Source organism: Hordeum vulgare, chromosome 4H, assembly GCF_904849725.1.
Source record: "Hordeum vulgare subsp. vulgare chromosome 4H, MorexV3_pseudomolecules_assembly, whole genome shotgun sequence".
NCBI lineage: Eukaryota > Viridiplantae > Streptophyta > Magnoliopsida > Poales > Poaceae > Hordeum > Hordeum vulgare.
Genome location: NC_058521.1, coordinates 371033321 through 371046024, shown reverse-complemented (window position 1 = coordinate 371046024; position 12704 = coordinate 371033321).

Genomic DNA, 12704 nt, shown 5'->3' with positions numbered 1-12704 from the left:
AGATAGAGTTATCTTTGAACAACATCCTATCCTTAAGAATAATTTGCCTGTTGAACTGCTTGTAGATCCACCCCCACCAAAGAGTGATCCTGTGTTCGAGCTTAAACAGTTACCTGTTACTCTTAAGTATGCTTATCTTGATGAAAAAGAGATATACCATGTTATTATTAGTGCTAGCCTTACAGAGCATGAAGAAAAGAAATTATTGAAAACTCTGAGGAAGCACCGTGCTGCTATTGGATATACTCTTGATGATATTAAGGGCATTGGTCCCACTCTATGCCAGCATTAAATTAAAACCGATCCTGATTCCAAACCAGTCGCTGATCCTCAACGGAGATTAAATCCTAAGATGAAAGAGGTAGTAAGAAAAGAAATACTAAAGCTCGTGGAAGCAGGTATAATCTATCATGTTGCTCATAGTGATTGGGTAAGTCCGGTGCATTGCGTCCCTAAGAAGGGAGGTATTACCGTTGTCCCTAATGATAAAGATGAATTGATCCCACAGAGTATTATCACTGGCTATAGGATGGTAATTGATTTTAGGAAATTTAATAAAGCCACCAGGAAAGACCATTACCCTTTGCCTTTTATTGACCAAATACTAGAAAGATTGTCTAAACACACACACTTCTGCTTTCTAGATGGTTATTCTGGTTTCTCCCAAATACCTGTTGCACAACCTGATCAGGAGAAAACCACTTTTACCTGCCCTTTCGGTACCTTTTCTTACAGACGTATGCCTTTTGGCTTATGTAACGCACCTGCTACCTTTCAAAAATGTATGATGGCTATATTCTCTGACTTTTGTGAAAAGATTGTTGAGATTTTCATGGATGACTTCTCCGTTTATGGGTCTTCTTTTGATGATTGCCTCAGCAACCTTGATCGAGTTTTTCAGAGATGTAAAGATACCAACCTTGTCTTGAATTGGGAGAAGTGCCACTTTATGGTTAATGAAGGCATTGTCTTAGGACATCAAATTTCTGAAAGAGGTATTGAAGTCGATAAGGCTAAGGTTGATGCAATCGAGAAAATGCCATGCCCTATAAACATCAGAGGTATAAGAAGTTTCCTTGGTCATGCTGGTTTCTATAGAAGGTTCATTAAAAACTTCTCTAAGATTTCTAGGCCTCTCACCAATCTCTTGCAAAAGGATATTCCATTTGTTTTTGATGATGATTGCGAGGAAGCATTTGAAATACTTAAGAAGGCTTTAATAACTGCACCTATTGTTCAACCACCTAATTGGAACCTACCTTTTGAAATTATGTGTGATGCTAGTGATTATGTTGTTGGTGCTGTTCTAGGACAAAGAGTTGATAAGAAATTGAATGTTATTCATTTGCGTGTAATCCTTTTTCTCGATGTTCTTCGACGAGTCCAACTATAGAGCATGGGAGTATTGTGGGTACATACAGATGAGAACGGAGCCCCCCTGCCCCCACTATGCAAAATAGGGACATCTCAAATTATCCTCAAAGCTTGCAAAGGAATGATCAAAACTTATGAAAGGATATACGTGGATGACTTACATAAGATGATAAGGTAGGAGAATCATTTCCTTATCCTTATTAGCGATCATGAAATCACTTATTTACTTGCTCGCATAGTCACGGTGCTCTTTGCAGACTGCCAACAAGCTCTCGTGTATATAGTAAGGGCCCGCGATCCAGATATATTCTATGTTCTCGTGCCTGATGATGTAGTTGAGATACAACGCATACACGTGAATGAACTAAAAATCCATCTTGGTCATATGGAACATGTCGTAGATGTAGTCAAATCGTAGGATGAACTTATCCGTGGGCCATCTTTCGATGTGTGACATCGCACCCAAAACCTGAGCCGGGTAAAGCGGTATCCTGTTTTTCCGTGTTGAGGAGTCTTCTCTCTATGGCCAGCACATCATCATGAAGTCTCCTTAGATCATTGTTATGTATGTTCTCTAGCACTTTCTGAGGTAGGTTCGGGTTGCCGGTGACATGGAAACGATCCGCACCTATGACAGGTATTTTGTCTACCTCCCGGGGCTTTAGAGGTGGCTGGTTCCTTGAAGAAGCTCTGGCGCCTTTATATCCTTTCTTATCCGGTCTCCTCCTTCACTTCTTGGCGGTTGGCGATAGTGAGGCCTCCATACGTTCTCTAACCACCACCCCAAGCGTTGTCGTGCTAATTACCAGCGGCATATGGAAGCGTCTCCTGCATGGATCGCAAGAAGAGAGACTTTGTGCAATCACCCATAGGACGTTGCGGCTCCGGCAATTTAGGCATCATAAGGTCATCTCCATGCTCATAGCCTGAGTCGTACTCCCGAGCATTGTCATAACAAGTATTGATATACTCGTTAGGGTTATCAGCATCCTCCTCCATGACATGATCAACATTTGCTTCTTTGACAAGGGCGATGTTAGCTGACACTAATGGAGGCTCTCGCTCGCTGCGTCAACCGCTATCACCCGCTGTGATAAGTGTAGGTAATTGGGTAGGTCGGGTGGTCTTCATACCTTGTTGAGGAGTTATCATTGGTGTGCTACCGAGCGCCTCGACATGAAGGTGAGTCTTCGGCCAAGGCAAGATCCAGCTCTTGCATGCGCCAATCTGTTTAGGGGTCTCGACGTCATCGACTCGTGTCAGAAGAGGCAAATCCTCGAAGCCCGCGGAACCTTTAAAGACACCATGGGGCATCTGTCGGTTTTGGAGCATGCGGTCCTTTGGCTTCATGATCGTTGCCTTTCTCACATCCACCTTCTAGCCGTTCACATCGTACAGTAGGGTGCACGAGGTTTCGTCGGCCCGCGAAGACATGACTACAACGTCACACATCCGAAAGGCAACTAGAACGGAAGACTATATAGACATGCTGGTGAAGAGTGTATGATGCGTAATTACCATGATGACGTCGAGCTCAACCAAAGATGAATCCACTCCGAGCACTCCAGAGACGGAGGAAAGGCTGGTATGAACCGTAGCGAGACGAGGTACGGGAGCATGTGCGGTTGCATGAGCAGGTGCTGGCGGTGCGATGTTCGCCAAATTTCCTCCGACAAAGCTGAGAAGGGGAAAGTCCTCTCGCCCTTTTTCTGTATTCCTCTTCACAAACTCAAAAACTGCCGGAACCAATTGGCCCAAGGAAGCTGACACAACTGCATTGACCTTATCATCGATTACCTTGGCCATCTCATCTTTGGTCTCAACTTTGCTCTTATTGACCACTTGCGCGACCTTCTCGTCGATGGTATGTTGAGAATGCTGTCGTCTTTCCTTTTTTTCCTCTCACTTCTCGTGGTAGCATTTCATGCACGAGGAGCCATCTCCATCATTGTGCGCACGTCCATAAGATGGAGGTTTGTCCACCGAGACATTCTTAAGTATGTTCAGGGTCCGGTTGAACGGATTGTCCCACCTGGGCCTCGCCGATGACTCGTCGCTTTCGGCTGCCTTTTGGTGTTGCTCTTTCTAAAAAGGAACATGGATGGTTTATAAATGTTGAAAAACTTGTTGTCGAATTGATTTGAAGTAATTAATATAAGGTGGTAATAGAACAACTACTAGTAGTCTCATGAACTCCCTTGTGTTCGGGTCCGTGGAAAAGACCTTATTGACGGGGTCCCACTTGTGTCGGGCCCTGATCCAGTCATGCTCCCGCGGGTCGGTGAACTCTGCCAAGGGGTTTGGGATTTCATGACTTTCACGTTCCGCGTCCTCCTTGGCCCATACATGCCTCTTCCCCTCCTAACCACAACTTGTGAGGCGGTGGCCAGGTGTGTTCCTGGCCTGTAGCTCCTTCATTTTCTTCGACTTTTTCTGCGCTTCTTCTGTAGCGCAAGTCTCCTTGAATTTTTTGAAGTCCTTTTCCATTAGTGACAGATTGTTAGCATGAATCTTGGACCATGGTTCATTCTTCAGAATCGATTTTTTCATCCTTACTTACTAGGCGGACAAGGCATTGGTGAACGTCACCATTGTCTTTCTGTTTGTCTTTGTCATGGGTTCGTCATCCCGTGGAAGTTCACTTGTAGTTCGCCCGGGGACCAAGAACCTATTGTCCAACTTCGTTAGGAGTGTGTTCTCCATATGAACAAGAACCTATCGTGCAACTTGATGTTGGTTTTTTTCCCTGAGGATGCATCCTAGTTGATTGCCATAACACTTGCGCGCTGACTCCAACGCCATTGGCTCTAATTTCGTTCGGTGCATCGCCGTGACCATAATTTGTTCGGTTCCAAGCTCGTTTGGTTTTCTTACACTCTTTGGCTTCGGTCCTTCACCAGGCACGTCAACATCATCGCCGGTCTTGGTGTTGGTGCCACAATCGCTACCGGTGGCAGTGTCGGGGTTGGTCTCATTACCACCCTGCACCCGCATCTCTTATTGGTCCAGGTAATAGAAATAATGATTTGCTTCCTCAAAATGGTGTTCTTTGTGGTGACCAGAACCCCCGGCTTCGTCGTGGCTAGACATATTAATTTCCTATGAGTATTTAAGTATAATAGTTCAATTCTAGGCCGAATAACATGAATAATAAAAGGGGGGCTATCTTTGGTCAGAATGTTGATTTATTCCCCTTTCTAACAATTCCCGGGCACTCCATATGTCCTAGTTTCTAGCACAAGTCATGCTGAAATTCACGGAAATTTTTGGCATGACCTTTGCTAAAAAGTGGACATATGGAGCGCGTGAAATTTTCTGGAACGGAAATGAATCAACATTCCGCAACATAGGCCACTCGGACATTCCGACAAAACTTAATATAATGTCTAACACACACAAAAGAGTGTCATGTTGCCTATAATAAAACAACCATGATGTCTTCCATAAAAATGGTCATGGTCTTAATTAATAAAAGTGCCATACTACCTAGAATACAACTACCATGATCTAATTAATACTAAAAGTGTCATGTTATGTACCATGAAACTACCCTAATCAATAACTTAGGGAACTTCATACCCGTTTATCTAATGGTAAAAATATTTTTTATCTAACCCTCATAGAGGAATATCTCACTTCTTAGCATTCTAGTCCCTTCAAAGGAAAGCAACACAAAAGCAACCATGATGTATTTCTTCATACTTTTAAAGGGAAATGCTAAACTTACTAAACTTAAAAAAAATGTGCCCCCGTTCATAGATTTTTTTCCCAACTCAAAATAGTTTTAGGTCTACCCCTGCTCAAAATCATGTGGCACAGAAATGCTCAATGCGATGATGGAGTCCTCAATGGTGGCATTTTTTACGTTTAATACTAAATCCTACAAAAATCCAGTATGATCACAAAAAGTAAAATGATATATGTTAGGGGAATTTGACTCTCTTTTTTTGAATCACAACACTTACGTTAATATAGGAAAAATACACCAACTTTTTACCATAGGTATAGGTATAGGATGATGTTGATCGGATATCCAATTTGCTGATTCATCCATCGAAGCTTTCTTGTCAGCAAAGTGGTAATCATGGCATGCATCAGCTTACTGCAACATAAAGCTACCTACACTACACATATCCATCGCATATTTGCATTTGTCTTGCCCAGTTGATGTCTGAAGAATCTAACTCTCGGCACTTATTTGCTAAGTTGTTCTTGCACAATAATTTTTCAAAACGATCTGCCCACTATGATCACTTCGATGGAGGAGAACTCACCCGTGGTCGTCGGTGGCGGTGGCGGTCCTGTTCGACGAAGACCCGAGCGAGGCGGTAGGGGGCAGCGGGGGGGGGGGGGGTCAAATGATGGCACCTGGAGGGGGCTCGACGGCGGCGCCTGGAGGGGGCTCGGTGGCGGCGCTTGGAGGGGTCTCGACGGCGGCACCTAGAGGTGGGTGTTAGGGATGTGCGGGGGTTCTCCGGCGGGCAGCATGATGTCGAGGGCACGCGCAGGGATGGCGGGGAGGTCTCCGGCGGTTGGCGGCAACGACAGAGGAGCGCGTGGGGGGAGGCGGAGAGGGAAGTAGTGGAGGGAGAGGGGGTTAGGGCATCTGGAGACAGGTTAACTAAAAGTAGCAGTAGCGCTAGATTGGTTCCAGCGCTACTACTACGGCAGCGGTAGCACTAGTTCTAATCGAGTGCTACTGCTAAATGCCCTAGGACAAATAGCAGTAGCGTTGGTTTGCTTCCAGCGCTACTGCTAAGTTAGCAGTAGCGCTTTTACCAATCCAACACTACCGCCAACATTATTTTCTTTATTATTTTTATTTTTATTGTTTTTTATTTTTATTATTTTACTCTTCTTTTTATTATTTTCCTTTCCTTTTCTGTTTACTTTTGTTTTGTATTGCTTTCTCCCTTTTGTTTTAGTTTTTAGTTTTTAGTTTTATCCCGACGACCTCTCGCACAGAGTCGACGACGAGAGCGTATGTCTCCCCCCGCACTCCGTGAATATTACCGGAACCATTTGTTATTTCGTACACAAAGTACATACATATATATAAATGATTGTTTCTCACGTGCGTCGAAGACGTTTCACATTGAGCTTCTTTCCTTTCATGTTCGTTGTGTTGATTCTTCTTATGCCGCACCATGGAGTACGATCTTTCTTAGGTAATGTAGTCTTGATTCTTGTTTTCGCGTATGCTTCATCGTCATCGTCATCTTCCCTCATCGGGTTGCCGTATTGGTCATAGTCTTCCTTGTTGGAGACTCCATCCGTTCCGACGATGTTCCTTTTGCCTCTTCTCATGACAACACGGCTTGGATTGGTCGGATCAATTATTAAGAAGCATTGTGTCACGTGCTTAGCGTGTATCCATGGCTCAGTTTTGGCAATGACGTTAACGTTCACGGTAGCGCTCTTTACATCGGGTATAGACATGGTAGTGAAATACTTGTTTTCTCTTACGACGGCCTTAGCCCACGTGACACGAAACATCATCGCATCGTGCCTTCCAGCATAGTTAAGCTCCTAGATCTCTTCGACCCTTCTGTAGGATCTTTCAATTGTGTCATTGGAGTCAGTCACGCATTCAATCGTCACCCTTGAATTCTGGTAATAACTGTCCATGTCTTTGGCCTCCGTGTAGAACGTGTACCCGTTGATATTATATGCCACATAGGACATGAGTTTGGGCGCGGGGCCATGTGCTAAGACGTGTATGAGAAACCCGTCCACACTGCCCTCTTCCGGGAGTTAGCAGGAACCTGCTCTTTCAACCAACGCAAGAAAGTGGCGTTGTGATCTACAGTAACGTCGTCGTCTGTCTTGCGCATCCCCTGATCACGATACTTCATTGCGATGATTTCTTTGTGCAGTGTCACATAATCATCTACCACATCTAGGTGTTGTAGCACTACTAAGTTAGCCCTGTCAAAATTGTCCCGTCGATCTGAGTAGTCCACGTGCAATTCCCTCCAGCCATCATTGTGACCTTCTCCTCCAAGCCTCTCATGGTCCTTGTTGACCAGCAAACCAACAACATGCTCTTCTTTGCCTCTATAATTCTAGCAAAAGGAGATGCACTCTTGGGTCAGATACCCCTGGACGACGCTCCTCTCGGGACGAGACATGTTACGAACGAATCCTTTGATGACCCCATTCATCCTCTCGAACGACATCATGTTGTGAAGGAATGCCGGCCCGAGGTAGATGATGTCGTCCACGATGTGGACACACAGATTCACCATGACCTCAAAGAACGCGGGCGGGAAGTACATCTCAATCTCACATAGTATGACAATGATCTCTTCGTGTAGCCTTTGGATCTACTTCACACTAATGAACTTTCGAGAGATAACGTCGAAGAAGTTGCAGTGACCAGTAAGCATCTCACGGACATGCTTGTCCATTATCCCTCTAATGGCAACAAGGAGTATCTGCGTCATCATCACGTGACAGTCATGAGACTTCATCCTGCTGAACCTTTTCTTCTCGTTGTCTAGAAATCTTCTTATCTTCCCACAATAATCGGAACTTATTTTGATTCCCGTAAGGCACTTGATGAATTGATCGATCTCCTTCGGACTTAAGGTGAACCAAGAAGGGGGGCAACAATTCTCCTCCTTATTGTTGAATTTTCTTCCCCTTGTCCCCACCGCCATCTCCGTCTCCGTCTCCTCTGTCGACTTTTTACGGGGCATGTGGAGATCCCCCCTGATCTCCAAATCTGTCAAGTCTTTCCTTTCCTTCGGCCCATCCTTGGTCTTCTCCGAATTGTTCAATAGTGTGCCAAGCAAGCTCTCGAGGACATTCTTCGTGATATCCATTTGATCAAGGCAATGGGGCGTGTAGTGATTGGGCCAGTACTCCAAGTCCCAGAACACAGACCTCATTTTCCATACCTTCAGCAGCAGCTCCGACGCCTTTTCTAGCTTTCCCGGCACGGGGCACTGTTGCCAGTTATTCAACAACTCGTTGATTTCAGCGCCACTCCTCTTATGTGGAGGTCCTTGATGCTCGGTCAAACCATTGAATAGATCTCCATGTTTTCTCCACGGTTCATCCTTTTCGAGCCATATATGGTGCCCCATGTACACGATTTCCCAGACCCTCCATCTTTCGTTGATGTATGCTACTGAGACGTTGTAAGATCCATGCACCTCGTGCATCCGAGGTATCTGTGGCACACCTAGCCTGAGGTGTAGCCATAACCAATATAGTCGTGCATCGTCGTCATCAACGAACTCTCGTATAGAAATATTCTCTTGTGCTGGCGTCCCATGTCATGACCAGCGATTTCCATAAAGTTTCTAGCTCCTCTTTCAACAGCCCCATATACAGGTTAATATTCTTTCCCGGTTGTTTTGGCCCTTGAATCAGAATGCTCATCTGTATGTACTTTGTCTTCATACACTTCCACGTGGGAGGTTGTACATCCATACAAAGACGGGCCATGTGATGTGGTTGGTGCTCTGGTTTCCAAACAGATTCTTGCGATCGTACACACACCAAGCACGATGTTCCTTGCATCTTGTCCGAAAAATTGATATTCGGGGTTGAATGATCTCCACTAGCTAGCATCTGTGAGGTGTCTCATCTTCGGATCATCTCCATCATCGGGCTTCTTCCTCTCCGCGTGCCAGCACATGAGCTTAGCTTCCTTAGGATCTACGAAATACCGCTGCAGATGGGGAGTGATCAGAAAGTACCATACAACTTTCCGAGGAGCTTTCTTTCCTACCTTCTTGTATCGAGAAGCATTGCACTCTGGACACCTGGTTTTTTCCGCGTACTCCCCCCAATAAATGATGCAATCATTGATGCACGCATGGTATCTACTATGCGCCAGATCAAGAGGGCAAACAATTTTCTTGGCCTCATCGACAGTAGTACGACACAGGTTCCCAGCGGGAAGAACATTATTATGTAGATACTTCAAATGCTCATCAAGGCTTTTGTTTGTCCATTTGTTTTTGGCCTTCATCTTTAGAAGTTCGAACGTGAAACTCAGCGGGTAACCTCGGGATCACAACTGTCAAATAATGGAGTCTTCGAGTCTACTTCAAGTTGCGCCAGCTTGGCCTCCTCTCTAGAATCAACTCTTTTGCTAGTCGTACTCTTGCGAAGGAGGTCTCGAACATGAGGGTCATGCATGACTGAACTTAGTAGCCTTGAAGTATGCGGCGTGGACGTCGCCTCTTCTCTGCCATGTCCGGACTCTGCTTCTTCGCCGTGTCTAGAATCTTCTTCGCCACCGTGTCCGGACTCTTCCCCGCCGCCGTGTTCGGACTCTTCGCCGCCACCGTGTCCGGCGCCATCGTCTTCATGTCGATCGGTCATCTCTTCATTTAGTCCCATGTTGTTATTCCCAGCCACATGGACGTCCTCTTCATCATATTCACTTATCCACCGAGTATAGCCATCCATGAAACTATTGATCAGCAAGTGGGCCTTCAAACGGCCACCATTAAAATGGTTCAAAACTACTCCTTCTTTGCATTTTGTACACGCACATCTAATCCCAGTCAGTTTATATGCATACTTGTCCATCGCCGAGGATTGCAAGTATCGCTCCACCTTCCTTCCACTTACCTTCTTGACTGCACGGTATAACAAGCAAAATGGTTATAAACAAAATGCATGCATGCATCAAAGTCCTATAAAAATTTGGCATGACCTTGCCCAAAAATAGGACATATCGAGTTTGCTCGAAATTCGCCGAAACGGAAATAAATTGACATTTCGGCAAAACATAAGCAACTCATGGGGCATGTCACTCACACAAATCCCTTCATATCGCAAACACACATATTCCCATTATTGAAATGCACAACTTTTTACTCACATATATATATCCCGAGAGAGAGATTGTGCACGGCTAAATAAATAGCTAGATCTAGTTGTTGTGAGGAGAGATGACTCTAGATAAATAGTGGAGAGGGATAGAGATGACCTAGCTAGCTAGATCCATATGTATGGAAGGAGGGAGAGCCAAATAAATGTGGAAGGTAGAGTTAGAAGAGGCCATTTATGGAGGATAATTAGTGTGGAGGGGGCCTTAATGGGGAGAGAAGAGAGGTAGAAAGAAGAAAGAAGAAGGGAAACAATGATGGAGAAGCAACTTAGACAGAGGAGAGGAGAAAAGAGGGGAGAGGGCAAAGGTGTGAGGAAGGGGGAGAAGGGTGTGTGGCGGGGGGGGGGGGGGGGGAAGCTGCCCACAGCCACGCGTAGCAGTAGCGCTTTTCAGAAAGCAGTGCTACTACTAAGTGGGGTCCAATAGCAGTAGCGCTCCTTCCAGACCAACGCCACTTCTATTAAACTTAGCAGTAGCATTTTTACGTGCACGCGTTGCTACTACTGCTACCGTCGGTGGCCTCGTCGGGCCGTGTTTAGCAGTAGCGCTTTTTACATATCAAGTGCTACTGCTAAGGCCATCATCAGTAGCACTTCGCAGAGCCAGCGCTACTGCTAAGTAGCAGCAGCACGTGATATTTTCCAGCGCTACTACTAGGCTCCTACCTATAACATTTTTCCTACTAGTGATAAGACCTACGTGGAGACGCCAAGGCAACAGGGCGCACCCTAGGGGCGTGGGCATGCCCTTATGTCTTGTGGGGCCCTCATGGTGTCGTCTCACATAATTACAATTCTATAAATTTCTAAATATTCACAAACCCCCAAAAGGACATGCTAAACAATATTTCCATCGCTGCAAGTCACTTTTCTTTGGTGGTCACATCTGGAGGTCTTTTCCAGCACCCTGTCAAAGGGATATTGACCATGGAGGGCTTCTACATCAACCTTGCTGCCTCTCCGATGATGCGTGATAGTGTGAGCAGTCTACAACATATGTGTCGGTCCACAGTGATTAGCTAGATGGATTCTTCTCTCTCTTTGATATTGAATACCATGTTCTCTTTGGATATCTTTAGATGCAATCATTTTTGCGGTGTGTTTGTTGGGACTAATGAATTGTGGGTTAGATCATATTATTCCTTGAAAGTAATTGAGTATTTTCTGAACATTATTATGTATGATTCGTATAGATGTGTAATGTATTCTGGTCTAATCATATTGATTGGTTTTATTCTATCTACATTATGCCACCGCATTTCATGCCTCCATATGTGTTGGCCGTGTGTGTGTTGCGTCTTGGTCGCCGCCCAAACTGGCTGCCAGCGAATGCACGCGATTGTGTGTGCTACTACCGTGTGTTGGTTGATGCCCTCGCGCCCGTGCTTGTAGAGATTGCCGCCACCACCACCGCTGGCTACACAGTGAAAGGCCGGTAGCCGCCATGATGCATGCTATGACGAGATCACGCGTGACCTATTCAACGAAATTCCTTAAAGTGGGGAGGCTAATTTGAGGAGTTTTGTTGGATGGAATCATAAGTCAGTGTGGGGGGTGGGGAGGGGTTCAAAGGAATCATGCCCGTAATGCTGTAAGGACGCGCCCAAGGACGGTTGAGGAGCCAGATTGGTGCATCCTGGTTGTAGGTGCCCTTAGCCCACATTACCTCAACCCACTGCAACATTTTTTCTTCCAAGCTTTATTATCTTGTACCTTCAGACTATGGCTGGACTAGACTTCATCAATCATCACATCCTCCTCCTCCGACGCAAACTCATTACAACCCAATTCTATAATCTAGTTAAAAAGAATGCAGCATGCAAGAACAAGCCTATCTTTTGTGGGGAAAGGGTGGAATTCCATCTAATCTAGGATCACAAATCTCTTATTCAAAGTACCAAATTCACACTCAACTATAACGATAGGGCTAGAGTGTCTGAGATTTCGTAGTTCGGTAGCAGTCCGAGGATAGTTGCTACAGGAGAACTCGTGGGGATAGTACCCAATTTTCATGAAGGATTGAAGAATAGCAAGTAAACGTTCATATCCACCATCTCCTAGCTAGGTAGAACATACCATCTAGGATATTGATCACATCATGTCAAGCCAGGTTCTAATCAAGAATGTTTCCATCATAGCTTGATTCTTCCCAAACATCCAATACATATGTGAACTCGAGATGAAAATCAAGAGTAGAAAGAACATTCTATCTTATGTAGTGCTTTATACCCATGAATGTTACAACATGTGACATTGTCACACTAGTAATCACATGAGTACCATCTATTGTGCCATTATAATCATCTGATGGCATCAAAAACTGGTATGGCTCACTAATACGTCTCCAACGTATCTATAATTTTTTATTATTTCATGTTATTATATTATCAATCTTAGATACTTTATATGCAATTTTATATTATTTTTGGGAACTAACCTATTAACCCAATGCATAGTGCCACTTGATGTTTTCTGCT